Consider the following 17,042-nt stretch of genomic DNA (forward strand, 5'->3'; position numbering starts at 1 on the left):
TAACACAAGAAACTAAGAGTTCAAGAAGTATCAGTTACTTTGACGTACAGTAAACTCGAGTTGACGTGTCTCATCCAGTTTCTTAAAGACATTTAATTTTGCTCGCCGTTCTTCACTGTTGAGTACACTACACTCGTCTTTGTGATATGTATTGTAGTGTCTTTCAATTGAAAACTTACGCTGGTCGCCTATTATTCGGCGGCACAGCAAACACTGTCAGTTTTCACCAACGGCTACAAAAAAGAATTGCAGTTCCCAGTCATTTTTAAACGACTGAGAACATAGATCTCCCGTCTTTTGCTTTTTCACAGTACTTGTATTTCTCAGTACTTCTCTGTTAAGGTTACGGTTACCAGGGGTAAACCCCGAGACTGAATATGTTGCGCTCTTGCTTGTATCACAGAGAAGTGGAGCCGCCGCAGTTCATTTAGGACACATGTCTAATAACAGATGTCGCTGTCGCTCGCTGTCGCACACGTGCGCACATGTGCAGCACATCCGCACATCTGCACACTGTGCAGCGTTTGGCCGGCCCTGGTCTACAGCCTGCCGTGTGGGCATCTTGGTCTAGAGCTTTATTTCACGACAGGTAGAGGAACACATTCATCTATATCTACATGGATACTCTGCAAATCACGTTTAAGTGCCTGGAACAGGATTCATCGAACGACTTTCACAATTCTCTGTTATTCCAATCTTGTATAGCGCGCGGAAAGAGCGAACACCTATATCTTTCCGCAAGAGCTCTGATGTCCCTTATTTTACAATGGTGATCGTTTCTCCCTATGTAAGTCGGTAACAACAAATTATTTTCGAATTCGGCAGAAAAAATTGGTGATTGGAAATTAGTGAGAAGATTCAGCCGCAACGAAAAACGCCTTTGTTTTAATGATGACCACCCTAAATCCTGCATCACTTCAGTGACACTCTCTCCCCTACTTCGTGATAATATAAAACGTGCTGCCCTTCTTTGAACTTTTTCGATGTACTCCGTCAATCCTATCTGATAAGGATCCCACACAGCGCAGCAGTATTCTAAAAGAGGACGGACAAGCATAGTGTTGGCCGACACCTTCAGTAGATCTGTTAAATTTTCTAAGTGTCCTGCCAACAAAACTTAGTCTTTGGTTAGCATTCCCAACATTTTCTATGTGTTCCTTCCAATTTAAGTTGTTCATAATCGTAGTTACTAGGTATTTAGTTGAATTTGCGACCTTTAGATTTAACTGATTTATCGTGTACCCGAAGTTTAAAGGATTCCTTTTAGCACTCACGTGGATGACCTCACACTTTTCCTTATTTAGCATCAACTGACAATTTTCTTTTCTAAGTCATTTTGCAATTTGTTTTGATCTGATGATGACTTCATTAGTCGATAAACGACAGCGTCATCTGCAAACAACATAAGACGGCTGCTCAGGTTGTCTCTCAGATAGTTTATATAGATAACGAACAGCAAAGGGCGTATAACACCACCTTGGGGAACGCCAGAAATCACTTCTGTTTTACTCGATGACTTTCCGTCAACTACTACGACCTGTGACCTCTCTGACAGGAAATCACGAATCGCCGGCCGGAATGGCCTAGTGGTTCTAGGCGCTACAGTCTGGAACCGCGTGACCGCTACGGTCGCAGGTTCGAACACTACCTCGGGCATGGATGTGTGTGATGTCCTTAGGTTAGTTAGGTTTAAGTAGTTCTAAGTTCTATGGGACTGATGACCTGAGAAGTTAAGTCTCAGAGTACTCATAGCCATTTGAAGCATTTTTGAAATCACGAATCCAGTCACATAACTGAGACGATATTCCATAAGCTAGCAATTTCACTACAAGCCGCTGGTGTGGTACAGTGTCAAAAGCCTTCCCGAAATCCAGAAATACGGAATAAATTAAAAATACATTGTTAACAATACTCAACACTTCATGTTTCACAAGAACGATGTTTTCTAAATCCATGTTGACTGTGTGTCAATAGACCGTTCCCTTCGATGTAATTCATAATGTTCGAACACAATATATGTTCCAGAATCCTGCTGCATATCGACGTTAATAATATGGGCCTGTAATTTAGTGGATTACTCCTACTACCTTTCTTGAGTATTGGTGTGACTTGTGCAACTCTCCAGTCTTCGGGTACGGATCTTTCGTCGGTTGTATATGATTGTTAAGTATCGAGCTGTTCCATCAGCATACTCTGAAAGGGACCTAATTGGTGTACAGTCTGGACTAGAAGACTTGCTTTTATTAAGTGATTTAAGTTGCTTCTTACTCCGAGTACATTTAATTTTACGTTACTCATGTTGGCAGCTGTTCTTGATTCGAATTGTGGAATATTTACTTCGTCTTCTTTTTTGAAGAAATTTCGGAAGGTTGTGTTTAGTAACTGTGCTTTCGCAGCACTGTCTTCGATAGCATCTCCATTGCTATCGCACAGAAAAGGCATTGGTTGTGTCTTGCGTCTACCATACTTCACATACGACCAGAACCTCTTTGGCTTTTGTGCCAGGTTTCGAGACAAAGTTTCGTTGTAGCATCTCGTATTGAAGTCCGCGCTAAATTTCGAGCTTCTGTAAAATATCGCCAGTATTGGGGATTTTGCGTCTGCTTAAATTTGGCATGTTTGTTTAGTTGTTTCTGCAATAGTGTTCTGACCCCTTTTGTGTACCAAGGGGGATCAGCTCCGTCGTTTGTTAATTTATTTGGTATAAATCTCTCAATTGCTGCCGATACTATTTCTTTGAAATCGCGCCACATCTGGTCTACATTACATTGTTAATTTTGAAGGAGTGGCATCAATTGAATTTTTATCTGCATTCTTGAATAGGTATATTTTTCGTTTATTTTTGGAAGATTTGCGTGTTACAGTATTCAGTCTCGCTACGATAACCCTGTATTTACTAATCCTTGTATTCGTTTTAACTCAGGATTATTTGTTGCTAAGAGGTCAAATGTGTTTTCACCACCGTTTACTATTCGCGTGGGCTCATGAACTAACTACTCAAAATAATTTTGAGAGGATGCGTTTAGCACAATTTTAGATGATATTTTATGCGTACCTCCGGAATTAAACATGGCTTTACGTCAACATATCGAGGGTAAATTAAAGTCACCACCAACTATAATCTTATGAGTCAAGTTCGTGTTTGAAATAAATCTCAAGTTTTCTTCGAACCTTTCAGCAATTGTATCATCTGAATTATGAGGTAGGGAAAAGGATCGGATTATTATTTTATTGAGGTTGTTTCCCTATGATGTACATGCACTGATAAAGCAGTTGCATTTTGGCTAGTAGTGTGGGGGAGTGACGAGGAGTGGTATGCATTATTTACAAACATAGCCACTCCTCAATGAGACCTGTCTTCACTAATTATGTAACCACATAGATCAGTATGATACGATGTTGCACTGCCTGTCTTATTCCGAATTAAGATGCAATGTGATTTTATTACACGTTCTTTTCAAGTAGCCCATGGATACCAAACCTTCTGCTACACATTGATCTTCCCGGAGATAAAAGTCGACCAGTATGCGAACCACCTTAGCGCTGAAGTTTCTGTCTTTCTTAACTCGTGTAGTTCGTCTGTAGTTGTGAGTCTGCAGCGGAGGTTTATTTTAAGATGTTGCACACCACTATAAGAATGGTGGTCGTCTGACTCATCCGACAGGAGTAAGGTCACATTGTCTTACGGTTTTATAATCTGACACACAACGTTCAATTACCACACCGCTCGGTGTTCGCTGAACCACGTAAAAAGCTTGCGATAACAGAGGACCTGCGATGCCCCCCAGTCCGCAGCTGAGGAACTCTGGTTTGGCCACATCCATATCCAGGCAACGAACATTGAGCTTTCTTAGGCGCTCGCCTCTTTCCACGACCCAGAAGGCGCATGTGGTATATGGAATGCCACGGACTCGACAGGCATCTTCCTCCACCGTTTCATTCGTTAGTTACAAACACATTTTGACACAACAGATGTGGTATTATGTTTTGCCGATGTCTCATCAGGAACGCTCTCAATGAGCTCGACGTTAGCACTACCCAACAGTCCATCTGTAAAGCTTAGAATTTTTAACAATGCTTCTACTGGTACGATTTATGTTCTCCGGAAAGCCGAAAGCAAAGTTAATGCACAGTACACCGAGACTGAGAACCACATAGCCAGTTAATCCTGATACAAGTAAGGTACAACGTGTGCCCTAAAGATTCCTTAGCAAGTCAAAAATAGTCCATTTCTCGTGACATGTAACGTTCCAGCAGTGGTCGATGAAGCACTGTTCATGATTATAGCGGTCTGGTGCACAGTTCACACTTCAGCTCCAGCTCCGGAAACTCGTGTTCGGCAAGTTCGTATCTAGTTCAGGCAAAGTTCCATTATGTTCTAACCATCTGGCATGATGTAGGAGGTAATGAATAGCTTTTAGAATGGTAAGTAGTAAAGCGAACGGCATATTTATAACACTACTGTATGCTACTGCTATACCATAACCTTAAAGTAGGAGGCAGGTCGTGAAAGAAAACTATCTAGTTAAAACAATTATGGTGTAAAGCAACAGAGCAGTGTTACCCTCTGAGAGGAATCTTGTCTTGTTGACCGTGTTGTACCTACTAACGGGGGGGGGGGGGGGGGCGCTTATCGATAGAAGTCAGAGTTACGTAAATATTCGAACAGTAACAAACAATTAGGTAAGAGAGAGATTAACATTCTCGTTTAAGAAAGTAGGTATGAGTAACTTTAACGGACAAACACAACCTATACTTGGCCACCCGCGAGTGGAATGAACTCTGAAACATACATACGTTTACGGTAAGATTGAAGCTAACAGCTAGAGCAGCACAAACTGTTTGCAAAAATATAACAGATACCGAAACACACTATTACTTTCAGGGCTTGTTCAAACTGAATGGTCTTTATAACATTACTATTAACATTCACTGCAGCCTCATTAATTGGACGTAGGTTCAGTATTATTGTTCAAACATTTTCGTAGCTGGCATGAAATTATAAATGTAGTTCACCGCAAAATTAGGAATTGGTCACAGGTTAAGTATCTCTCAACTAAATACTATTCTGTTTAGAATGAAAGTTAAATGGAATTCACTAACAGGTTACTTCTCACTGTCTTTTGAATAAAGAAATTGTTGTTTTTACAAACAGTGGTAAAGGATAACCTATGGATTTTATTACACTATTAATATGCACTTTCAATGCCCAAAAGAAACAAGTGTTTAGCAAGCATGAGTATATAACTTTCCATAAATGCAGTTCACGACTTTTACTACAGTGAGACACAATGTTGACAAATTTACAAGAAACTGATTCACCTTTTAAACTTTACTACAGGCAGCACTATGATCATTAACCAAGCAACACTTTATAAGCTTCAGTTTTAAGAGCTTTTAATCTTTAAAAGAAACTGGAAATTGTCTTTATTACCACAATCTTCTACTTTCAAGTAAATGATTAAATAGGTGACTTTGAAACCCCACCAAACTTTAAATTAGACTGTTTCCATCCCTGGGAGGCTTTCACAAGACTACATTTACTACCTCCCACAATTTCACTAAATTCACAGTAAATCTGAACACTCCCTTCTTACCAAAGATCAAACAACATTATTTAATGTTCTGAGGCTTTAATTTTTTCCACAAACTAGGACACTCGGTAATCATAGTTCAAATGGAGAGGAAACTGAGAGATGTTGTGATAGGGAAAAAATCAAGGTAGGTACATAAATTCAGTTGTAAGTTATCTTATATTTGAGCACACTAACACATCCAATAAGCTGATCCTTCACTGTACATTATTATATTATTCCGTTACAGTGATTGCACAATGCGGTGGCAACTGCATGTTGGTAGGTGGATTTTCAGGCAGAATTGCAGGACTCTGTCCCTTCTTGGTGGCGATGATGGATACCAATTCCAGAATCGTTCCAGCTATTTATCCATCCATCCGAGGCATTGGAAAGTGGCAGAAAAAGCCTCTCTCGGAACCAGCACAATATACAACTTTTACGTGGCAGTTCACAGTTTGGTAGCTCGTTCCCGACTGTCTCTTGTTCCACCTTTTCTACCCAGGGCAACCACAATTTGCGAGGGGAACCACAACACTTTATATATAACGTAACTAAGAACCCTAAGTGAAGGTCAGCAGTTTATATAACAGCAAACAATCATTTTAAACAAAACAGAACATTTGCACATACTAGCGTTGCTACAAAAAATTATTCACCCAAATTCCAAATGTATACAGTAAGTTTTGGCTCCCTCCCATTGAAACTAAGAATTTAAATGACAGATATGCTACATTGCATAGAATCAAACCATGACATTCAAAGTTTTTACAAAGAAAGGAGTATACAATTTATTGTTATGGATTCAATCACATATTTACAGAAGCTCAACTATGTAACATTAAGTAAAACAAAAGGCAAAATAAATCAGTAGAGTATTAAAGCTATGGTGTTACGTGTTCTCTTCCTTCTACAAGTAAATGAGACCACACAAATATGATCATAAGTATATAAATAGCCTGCTGAAATAGTTTATGCAAGAATACACGAATAGGTTAGAACTACTTAATTTTTTCAAACTCCCCAAAATTCCAATGGCAGAATTCAGTAGAGTTTCTATCTCTCTACGCAACTTCCCATGTCGCTCTTTTCAGTAATTTTTGACGTTCGTTAATGAGAGTATGCATGTTGCTAATGCAAGCAACTGAGTCGACTTATTTTTAATTTTTTTTCTGTATACTTAAATACTTCAAGTTTCTTCAATCACTACGAATAATAACCAGTCAGTGTGGTTTAGTGGACGTATTACCTCAGTGGTATATAGCGGCATGAAGAAGGAATACGTCCAGTTTACGGTCAGTGAAGCCCCGCGTGAAGTTGTAGCAAATCACTGATAAAAGGAATAAAATTCTTGATGAAACAGTTTTCATTATAACTTTGTTTGTTGACAACTAATGCTTGTTAAAACTACTTTCTCTAAATGAAGACGTGGCTTGTATCTAATGCACATATCGTTCAGTAGCACTTTCCGAAGAAATGTATGCTGAGTAGTATACAATTATCGAGAAATTTGTTAGAAAATTAGCAACCACTATTGAATCTGTAACTCCTAGGTTAGGAAACAAACTACACAGTTCTTCAAAATGTTGTAGAGCATTTTAAAGTCCTAAGCACATACCTTGTCGGGCTGCACAGACATACGCGACGTTATTTTGAATACATACTTTATCACAGTATATCAGCTTGCGGCTGTATTCTCGTCCGATTCAGGAGCTATAGCTGTCGATACTAAACACCTATTTCAGTTTTACGCAAGCGCACTGGAACTGTGCAACGAACACCTAGCAGTTGTGCCTCTACAATCACAATACATTCGAAACATGTTCTTATGAAATTTTCAACATGCTCCCGATCGGTGTGAAACGCCTTGTGTACGACGAGGGTGCTGTGTCCCTTCTCAGCTCTTGAGGAGGTGAGGACGAGTGGGTCAGCAAAGTTTATGCGATCTCGCGCACAGCTGCGCGCGGTTCCTGCTCTCGTGTCGGCCACAGAGGCGCGTAATTTCCGCGGAGATAAGCAGCTGAATGGCTGGCATTGTGGCCGCTATCTGCTGCCGCCGTCAGTACGTCACACCACCGGAGGCGCAAACAAAGCAGCTCATTCGGTGTCGTACGCTACTCCCTTCACCAGGTGCGAATATTTCTTCTTCGAATGGCTGCCCGTCGATTATCTCAACTCCATGGCTATTCCATGTGAACTAGATACCACCATGGTCGAGTCTCTCCATTCCAAAACTGCACTGGGTTTCGGTGATCTTTCGTTAATGTAACATTCACTGCATGTTTCATTACGACCGTGTGTCCAGTATTGCGCAGGGGACAATACGACGGAGACAGGTTCCCTCGAACTTTGGCAACTAGGGTATTGAATTTATTCGAACTAGGAGAGTCAGGAGCTGTCTTGGGAAAAATTCCGAGATAATGACTGTGCCATTTCCCATTCCAAATTTGTGAGCATAAATTCAGACAGAAACCCAGCAAAGTAACAATAGTACATCGACAGGCAAATTCAGATATAATGGTTCCTGTCAACAAAAACCGGTCGTAAAACTGTAACAGACACCCTAGCGGAGTGTACTCTTGCATTTTTCTGCAAGAAATAACAGCATGATCTCTCGTTGGTTGTTAGTTTTCTGAAAACACATTGCAGTATATTGTTCATATACCTGTTAGAAGCTTTCGTTTGGTAGAAAAAGTGAAAAAAGACAGGTCCAAAATTGGTGTTGAAATAACTGCATGCCACAGCCCTGTATTCATATCACGCAAAGGCTTGTGATGTAACTTACAAGGGGCTCCTCGATTGCTCTGCAAGTTCATGCACTTCGGTTAATGCAGCCGTGCTTCGTTAGAGAAAACAGCTCTTCAGGATCACCCCCTCAAACACGCTCAGACTGCAATATCCAGTTGCAGTACTAATGACGAGTAGCAGTATCTCAATAGTCAAGGTGCACTACTGTCATTTTGTAACGTTGCAGGATTTGTTCACAACCCTGTGAGCAGAAACTATTAAAACAGCAGACTGAAGTGCAAAAGTGATAAAAGATTTTCTCATGCTTTTTTCCATCGCCGCTCCTAACTTGTCTAGTATATTTCCGGCTAAAGCCGTTAATCCAACTGCCACAGTCCGAGAAACGGCCGTAGTGAATACAACGATCGGTGCCTGCTTTCCCTGTATTGGTTGCCGCGCAACGGCAGGCACAAGGCTTTAGCCTTACTTGGAACACTAAGTTCTATCACAGGTTTACAAAAGGTAAGGAAGTCAAGAAAACAGTGATGAATAAAAATGTATCTGTAGCACGTAGGACACAGCATAACAACAATATACGAAAACGCAGTAACAAACAAACAAAAAATTCTGAGTTACACCATGTCTGATGCGTAAAAAATTTACTGACGGAAAAAAACCGCAACAGCAAGAAGTTGTGCAACATGAACTAAAGATGGTTTGAGTGTTTTTACATCTGAAAGATGATGTCTATTGAAAATTCGAACCACTCGCATAATTGTGGTACTAGTAACGCCACTATGAGGATACAAATAACGTTTGATTTAAATACGTACTGCAACGGTTCTGAGCGTTACTTACCTTTGAGATTGGACGTGGAGAGTTGATGCTTGTCAAGAATGCCTTGAAGGGAGAAAGACGCCATTATCAACACCTTACTGAGATTGAACGAGGTCGGATAACAGGGCTACGAGAATCTGGATGTTCGTTCTACGACTCTGCAGAAAGACCTGGCAAGAATGTAGCCATTGTACATGGTTGCTGGTAGTGGTGGTCATGAAAATGTACGGTCCCAAGAATATCAGACTCCGCACTGCCACGTGGCACTACGGAGAAGGACGACTGTAGTGACCGGCGTATGATTCTGACGCATCGTACCTCATCTGCAGCAGCAATTTGAGAAGCAGTTGGCACCGCAGTGATACAACGAATTGTTACAAATTGGCTACTTCAAGGATAGCCCAGAACAAGACGTCCTTTAGCATTCATCCAACTGAACCCAAACCACCACCAACTGCAGCTTCCATGGTCTGGTGAAAGTTGGTTCTGTCTCGGTGCCAGTGATGGCCATTCGTTGGTTAGAAGGAGACCAGTTGAGGATGTGAACTCGACCTGTCTGCAGCCTAGACGCCCTAGATCTACAGCTGGAGCCATGCTCTACGGTGCGATTACGTATAACAGTAGGAGCACCGTCGTGGTTATTCCACGCATCCTGACTGCAAAATTGTACATCAGTCTGGTGATTCGATCTGTTGTGCTACCATGCCTGGGGTGTTTTCCAACAGGTTAACATTCTCCCACATACGGCTGTTGTAACCCAACATGCTCTCAGAGTGTCCACATGTTGCCTTGGCCTTCTCGATCACCAGATTTGTCTCCAATGGGGCACATATGTGACATGATCGGATGTCAATTCCAGTGTTATCTGCAAACAGCGTTATGAGTCTCTGTATTGACCGATCAAGTGCAACAGGCATGGAACTCCATCCCACAGATTGACATCCGGCACTGGCTTATACACGCTTATATTAACCTGTGATCTTGCTATGTTAATCACTTAAATACACTCCTGGAAATTGAAATAAGAATACCGTGAATTCATTGTCCCAGGAAGGGGAAACTTTATTGACACATCACATGATCACACTGACAGAACCACAGGCACATAGACACAGGCAACAGAGCATGCACAATGTCGGCACTAGTACAGTGTAAATCCACCTTCGCAGGAATGCAGGCTGCTATTCTCCCATGGAGACGATCGTAGAGATGCTGGATGTAGTCCTGTGGAACGGCTTGCCATGCCATTTCCACCTGGCGCCTCAGTTGGGCAAGCGTTCGTGCTGGACGTGCAGACCGCGTGACACGACGCTTCATCAAGTCCCAAACATGCTCAATGGGGGACAGATCCGGAGATCTTGCTGGCCAGGGTAGTTGACTTACACCTTCTAGAGCACGTTGGGTAGCACGGGATACATGCGGACGTGCATTGTCCTGTTGGAACAGCAAGTTCCCTTGCCGGTCTAGGAATGGTAGAACGATGGGTTCGATGACGGTTTGGATGTACCGTGCACTATTCAGTGTCCCCTCGACGATCACCAGAGGTGTACGGCCAGTGTAGGAGATCGCTCCCCACGCCATGATGCCGGGTGTTGGCCCTGTGTGCCTCGGTCGTATGCAGTCCTGATTGTGGCGCTCACCTGCATGGCGCCAAACATGCATACGACCATCATTGGCACCAAGGCAGAAGCGACTCTCATGGCTGAAGACGACACGTCTCCATTCGTCCCTCAATTCACGCCTGTCGCGACACCACTGGAGGCGGGCTGCACGATGTTGGGGCGTGAGCGGAAGACGGCCTAACGGTGTGCGGGACCGTAGCCCAGCTTCATGGAGACGGTTGCGAATGGTCCTCGCCGATACCCCAGGAGCAACAGTGTCCCTAATTTGCTGGGAAGTGGCGGTGCGGTCCCCTACGGCACTGCGTATGATCCTACGGTCTTGGCGTGCATCCGTGCGTCGCTGCGGTCCGGTCCCAGGTCGACGGGTACGTGCACCATCCGCCGACCACTGGCGACAACATCGATGTACTGTGGAGACCTCACGCCCCACGTGTTGAACAATTCGGCGGTACGTCCACCCGGCCTCCCGCATTCCCACTATACGCCCTCGCTCAAAGTCCGTCAACTGCACATACGGTTCACGTCCACGCTGTCGCGGTATGCTACCAGTGTTAAAGACTGCGATGGTTCTCCGTATGCCACGGCAAACTGGCTGACACTGACGGCGGCGGTGCACAAATGCTGCGCAGCTAGCGCCATTCGACGGCCCACACCGCGGTTCCTGGTGTGTCCGCTGTGCCGTGCGTGTGTTCATTGCTTGTACAGCCCTCCCGCAGTGTCCGGAGCAAGTATGGTGGGTCTGACACATGTGTTCTTATTTTCCATTTCCAGGAGTGTATGTTACCGTGAAGAATTTATTCCCGCAATTCATTAGACGACATTAATTACTTTTTGCCAACGGCCTTGCCGCAGTGGTATCACCGGTTCCCATCAGATCACCGAAGTTAAGCACTGTCGGGCTGGGCTAGCACTTGGATGGGTGACCATCCGGTCTGCCGAGAGCTGTTAGCAAACGGGATGCACTCAGCCCTTGTGAAGCAAACTGAGGAGCTACTTGATTGAGAAGTAGCGGCTTCGGTCTCGGAAACTGACATACGGTCGTGAGAGCGGTGTGCTGACCACATACCCCACCATATCCGCATCCAGTGACGCTTATTGGCTGAGGATGACACGGCGGCCGGTCGGTACCTTTGGGCCTTCATGGCCCGAGGGGATTAATTACTTATTGTGTTGTAATTTTTTTCCGTTACTGCACATGTGCCAACTTGGTATAGTACGAAACAGAGTGTGGTTATTCCGAGCAATAATATAGCTCATCTATAATGGGTTACGCTGTTGATGAGGATGCTCTAGAATTGTGTATGAGATCGAACACAGTTGTCACATCAAGGTATTGTCGGAACGTTAATCTAATAGAGGAAGGTAAAGAAATAACTCATATTCCAAAGCAACACAAACATACTATATTAAATTCAAATCAGGAGAGCAATGTGATCACTTTAGTCTCTAAAATCTTTTCTGAGTCCCATAGAGGATAACTCACAGGTGGCTCTACCAGCTTAGCCATTATTTGTCCGAATGTTATACAACGTTCCATTAGCATATGGACATACATTAATACCTCCAACTTGGCTAAAGGAGGGCTATGCACATCTGGATATGTGAGAAGCCACACATAATTCTGACGATGTAAATTACGTGGATACTATTTTAAATCATAGCAAAGTACGTTAGATGCTGCGTTGTTAGTCTTGCGTGTGTTTCAATAATAGTTGCAGGGGCTGTTTCCTATTAAGGTCGACAGTGACTTTCACTTGACGTACGAATACGCGTATACTGACTGTCGTAGGCACAGGCTTGCGCTCGTGGCCATACCGTCTGGGTCGGCGGGCGATTAGGAGAGCCTTGCACTCATATGGAGCACACGGCCAGAGGCACCTAATGACCAGTCTCCACACAAGGTAACGCAGCGCAATGGATCGCACCTGTTGTGTAGGAAAGTCGGTCTGGAGATGTTTACAGTCTATTTGGTGTTTGGCAGTGCCTTCTCATAAACTATACAAGGAATTTAAGGTAGGAGTGACTAGAAGAGTGAGTGATTACAGCGAGGTCCTAAAACCCCGAGCTCATCATAAGAGAGTACAGGGTGGGGTCGAGCGACTTCGTACATCAAGAAGGGCTACATGACAAGTAGCTTAAGAACAACTTTCTCTAGCGGACAATACGCCTCACACAAGTACACTACGGCAAATGACGTCTCACTCTTCTGTGTCAGTGGTGCATTGGCGGTTAATAACTGTTTTTCCCTCTGATGCAGCCAGACATCTACGTTATTTTACTATTGCTTGGAAGTGTTCCATACTTTCGATAACAATTGAAGACAATCATCTTGCTCGGCCTGGAAGCTCAATTCATCATTATATCAGTGTTTCGGAATTAAATTTGAGTTTTTAAATTTCACATTCTGCATAACGCAATTTATTTCTTTTCCTATTTATCTAAACATGTTTCGACAGCTACGAGTCACCTGCTGTGGGTCTCTGTTCATTACTGTAGTAATATTAAATAACGTTTATGGAATTCTTTTCTATGTTAATTTACATTTTTATTTTGTTTAGGTTGCTCATCTAAAACTACATTAATTGTGAAAGATTTTTGTTCAGGTTTGGCTGTTTTTATACATTTTTATCGTTTGATCATGTCGTCTAAGAAGTAGTCGGAAGAATTTACTTAAATAGTTATTAATTTAGAAATACCTTTTCAAGATTAGTAGTTGTATATGTCCTGCACACTCTTTTTCCTTCCTATTTTGTATCTTTGGTGTGTTTCCCTTTTCTTTTGTAATTACATACATTGTTTTCACAGGATATTTTTTCGCAAAAACGAGATCTGAAAAATCCTCTTATTGCCATACTCTTCGAGAAATGCTATGTTGTTGTCACCGCCCACATGTTCACCACTTTTTTTTTATCACTGTAGTGTTGGATGAGCAACCGAACCAAAATAAAAAATGTACACGTACATAGAAAAACATCCATGGCTCTGAGCACTATGGCACTTAACATCTATGGTCATCAGTCCCCTAGAACTTAGAACTACTTAAACCTAAGTAACCTAAGGACATCACACAACACCCAGTCAGAAAACATCCATGAACCTTGTTTAATATTACTACAGAAATGAACAGAGACCCACAGCAGATGACTTGCAGGTGTCGAAACATGTTAGGTGGATAGGAAAAGAAATACATTGTGTTTCGCAGAATGTGGAGTTTAAAACACAAATGTAATTCCTAAACACTGATATAACGCGAACAGGAGCTTCCAAGCTTAGCAAGATGATTACCTTCGAGTGTTGTGCAATTATCTACATGTACGTCACACTCCGCAAACCACCTCGAGGTGTGAGGCGAAGGGTACTTTCCGTACCACTAACTGAGCCCTCCAACTCAGTTTCAGCAAGTGGGAAGAACGACTATCGTTAAGCCTCTGTATGGCTTTAATTTCTCGAAGTTTCTCCTTGAGGTTATTATGGGAGACGCATGTGAGAGGAAGCAATATGTTGTCCGACTCTTCCTGGAAAAGTGCTATCTTGAAATTTGAGCAGTAAATCTCTCCGTGATGCACAACGCCTGCCTCGTAACGTCTGCCAGTGGAGTTTGTTGAGCATCTCCATAACGCTCTAGCGCCGAGTAAACGATCCAGTGTCGAACCGCGCCGCTCTTCGTTGGATCATCTCTATCTCTTCTATCAGCCTTATATGGTAGGGATCCGAGAAACATAAAGAATACTCAAGAATCGGTCGAACAACCCCTTATAACACACTTCCTTCGTGGATAAGTTGCATTACCTTAAGATTCTTCCTATGTATCTGACTCAGGCACCTGCTTTTCCCACTATTTGTTCTATGTGGTCATTCCACTTAAGGAAACTTCGAAACAATAGTGAAATAACGATGAATTTTTGGTGGAATTTTTTGTTGTTGTGATGCGTCCTGTGAGGAAATATTAATACTAAGGTGCTAAAAGAGATGGGATACCTCCTAATATGTTGTCGGACCTCCTTATCCTCGGCGTAGTGCAGCAGCTCGAGGTGGTACGGACTCAGCAAGTTGTTGGAAATCTCCTGCAGAAATAATGACCTATGCAGCCTCTATATCCGTCCATAACTGCGAAAGTCTTGTCGGTGCATGATTTCGTACACGAACTGACCTCTCGATTATGTTTCATAAATGTTCGATGAGATTAACGTCGGGCGATCTGGGGTCATATTATTCATTCGAATGGTTCAGACTGTTGTTCAAACCGTTCGCGATCAAGAGCGGCCCGGTGACATGGCATATTGACATCCATAAAAATTGCACCGCTGTTGGGGAACATGAAGTCCATGAAAGGCTGCAAATGGTCTCCAAGCAGCCAAACATAACCATTTCCGGCCAGTGATCGGTTCAGTTGAACCATAGGACCCAGTCCATTCATGTAAACACAGTCCACATTATTATGGAGCCACCACCAGCTTGCACAGTGCCTTGTTGACAACCTTGGTTCATTGCTTCGTAGTGTCTGTGCCACACTCCAAGTCTACCATCAGCTCTTACCAAGTGAAACCAGAACTCATCTGATCAGGCCACCGTTTTCCAGTCGTCTAGGCTCCAACCGACATGGTCACAAGCCCAGGAGAAACTCTGAAGGCGATGTCGTACTGTTGCTCTTGTCGGTCGTCTGCAGCCATAGCCCATTAACGCCAAACGCACTGTCCACGGATACGTTCGTCGTACGTCCCACATTTATTTCTGCGGTTATTTTACTCAGTGTTGCTTTTCTGTTACCACTGATAACTCTACGCAAACGCCGGTGCTCTCGGTCGTTAAATGAAGACCGACGCCACAGTGTTCTCAGTGGTGAGAGGTTATGACTGAAATTAGGTACTCTCGGCACACTGTTGACATTGTATATCTCGGAGTATTGAATGACATCATTCCACATGAATCACCTGAGTGTAAATGGCAGCTCCGCTAATGTACTACCCTTTTATACCTTGTGTAAGCGATATTACAGCCATCTGTATATTTGCATATCACTATCCCGTGACTTGTCACGGCAGTGTATTTTATATACATGCACGTGAAGGAGAGTGAGTGGCTGGGGGGGGGGGGGGGGCGGGGGGGAGTGGTTGAAATGCAGGTGGTTCACTTTCAGAAAGTGGTTTTATATAATTCATTAAGTGTTGCACAACTGCTTGCCCTAAGCACTACGGTGTACTGTGTACGTCGACATACCCAGTTTCGGTGTTTCTTTAATAAGCAAATCTTCAGTAGAGGGTGCAATCCGTAGATGAACATCAATCCTGACTGACGAATTACGCAAGTAATTACATTTCACAAGTATAAACAGTTTCATTTCCATACACCTACGCACTTACAATTTGACGTGATAGACATCAAGGAATGTGGGTCCATCCTAAACAACATGACGCCTCACACGTATACTGTTCGTAGCACTACATTTCTTTCACACAAATATTTACATCAGCCAGAAAAGCTGAAATGTGACAGAGGGAGTCAACAATCGCATTGCATTTTCTGGCTGCGTAAGTGGTGTGTATGAATGATGAATACACACCACTGAAAAACTGTCAAATTTCTGATTGCGTGTTCGGCGGTAACGGGAGAAAGTACCAAAAGATATGTGCTGAAACGTCAAGAGCAAAGACACAGCTGAGGAAGCAGTCAAGATCTTGCATGACTGAGCCAAGTAGTTCAGTGGTAAAGACTGGACTGCTACAAAGCCGAAGGTTCGAAAATTCTCGCCCGAAAATGTTAATTTACGTTTTGTAGGATTCCGTAAATTAATTCAGGTGATCATTGGCATATTCCTTCCCGTAATATCGCGGTTTATCATCATCTCAATGCATTTGCATTTGAGCTAGTGCTGAATGATAAATGACTTTGGCAACGACCTATAGTTTTCATTCTTTTAAGGCTGAAATTCGCAAACCTACAAACTAAAACTATTTTTGTCACTTTGTTGCAGAATTTTATAACATGTGCGACACTCGCGTATTGTCACTCTTATATACTCGAAAAATTCTTTGAAAGACCCAATATTGCTATGGGGATCATCAGTCTTTCTATTCACAGACTTTAGATAGTCTGCCTATCTTGATTTTCCAAAAAGACTCCGTCAACATGTATTACTGCCGCGTAGTAAACAACATTCATTATTACAAAATATGTTACTCTAACCGCTTTACGTTGGTGCGAAGACACCGGTGTAAATGCGCGCAGCGTCGTTTCACAGCTTCATGGGACTGGCGCTTGTCACTGTACACTCATGAACAATTAA

At 42.9% G+C, this 17,042-nt stretch overlaps 1 protein-coding gene and 1 pseudogene across 2 annotated transcripts in view; both read left to right on the plus strand.

The window, feature by feature from the left end:
* Positions 1–17,042, plus strand: part of LOC126299061 (uncharacterized) — a 1,316,522-nt gene that overhangs the window by 625,064 nt on the left and 674,416 nt on the right. The gene's annotated exons all lie outside the window — the stretch shown is intronic.
* On the plus strand, positions 11,593–11,710 carry LOC126300144 (5S ribosomal RNA; annotated as a pseudogene).

This window comes from Schistocerca gregaria, chromosome X, assembly GCF_023897955.1.
Source record: "Schistocerca gregaria isolate iqSchGreg1 chromosome X, iqSchGreg1.2, whole genome shotgun sequence".
NCBI classification, from domain to species: domain Eukaryota; kingdom Metazoa; phylum Arthropoda; class Insecta; order Orthoptera; family Acrididae; genus Schistocerca; species Schistocerca gregaria.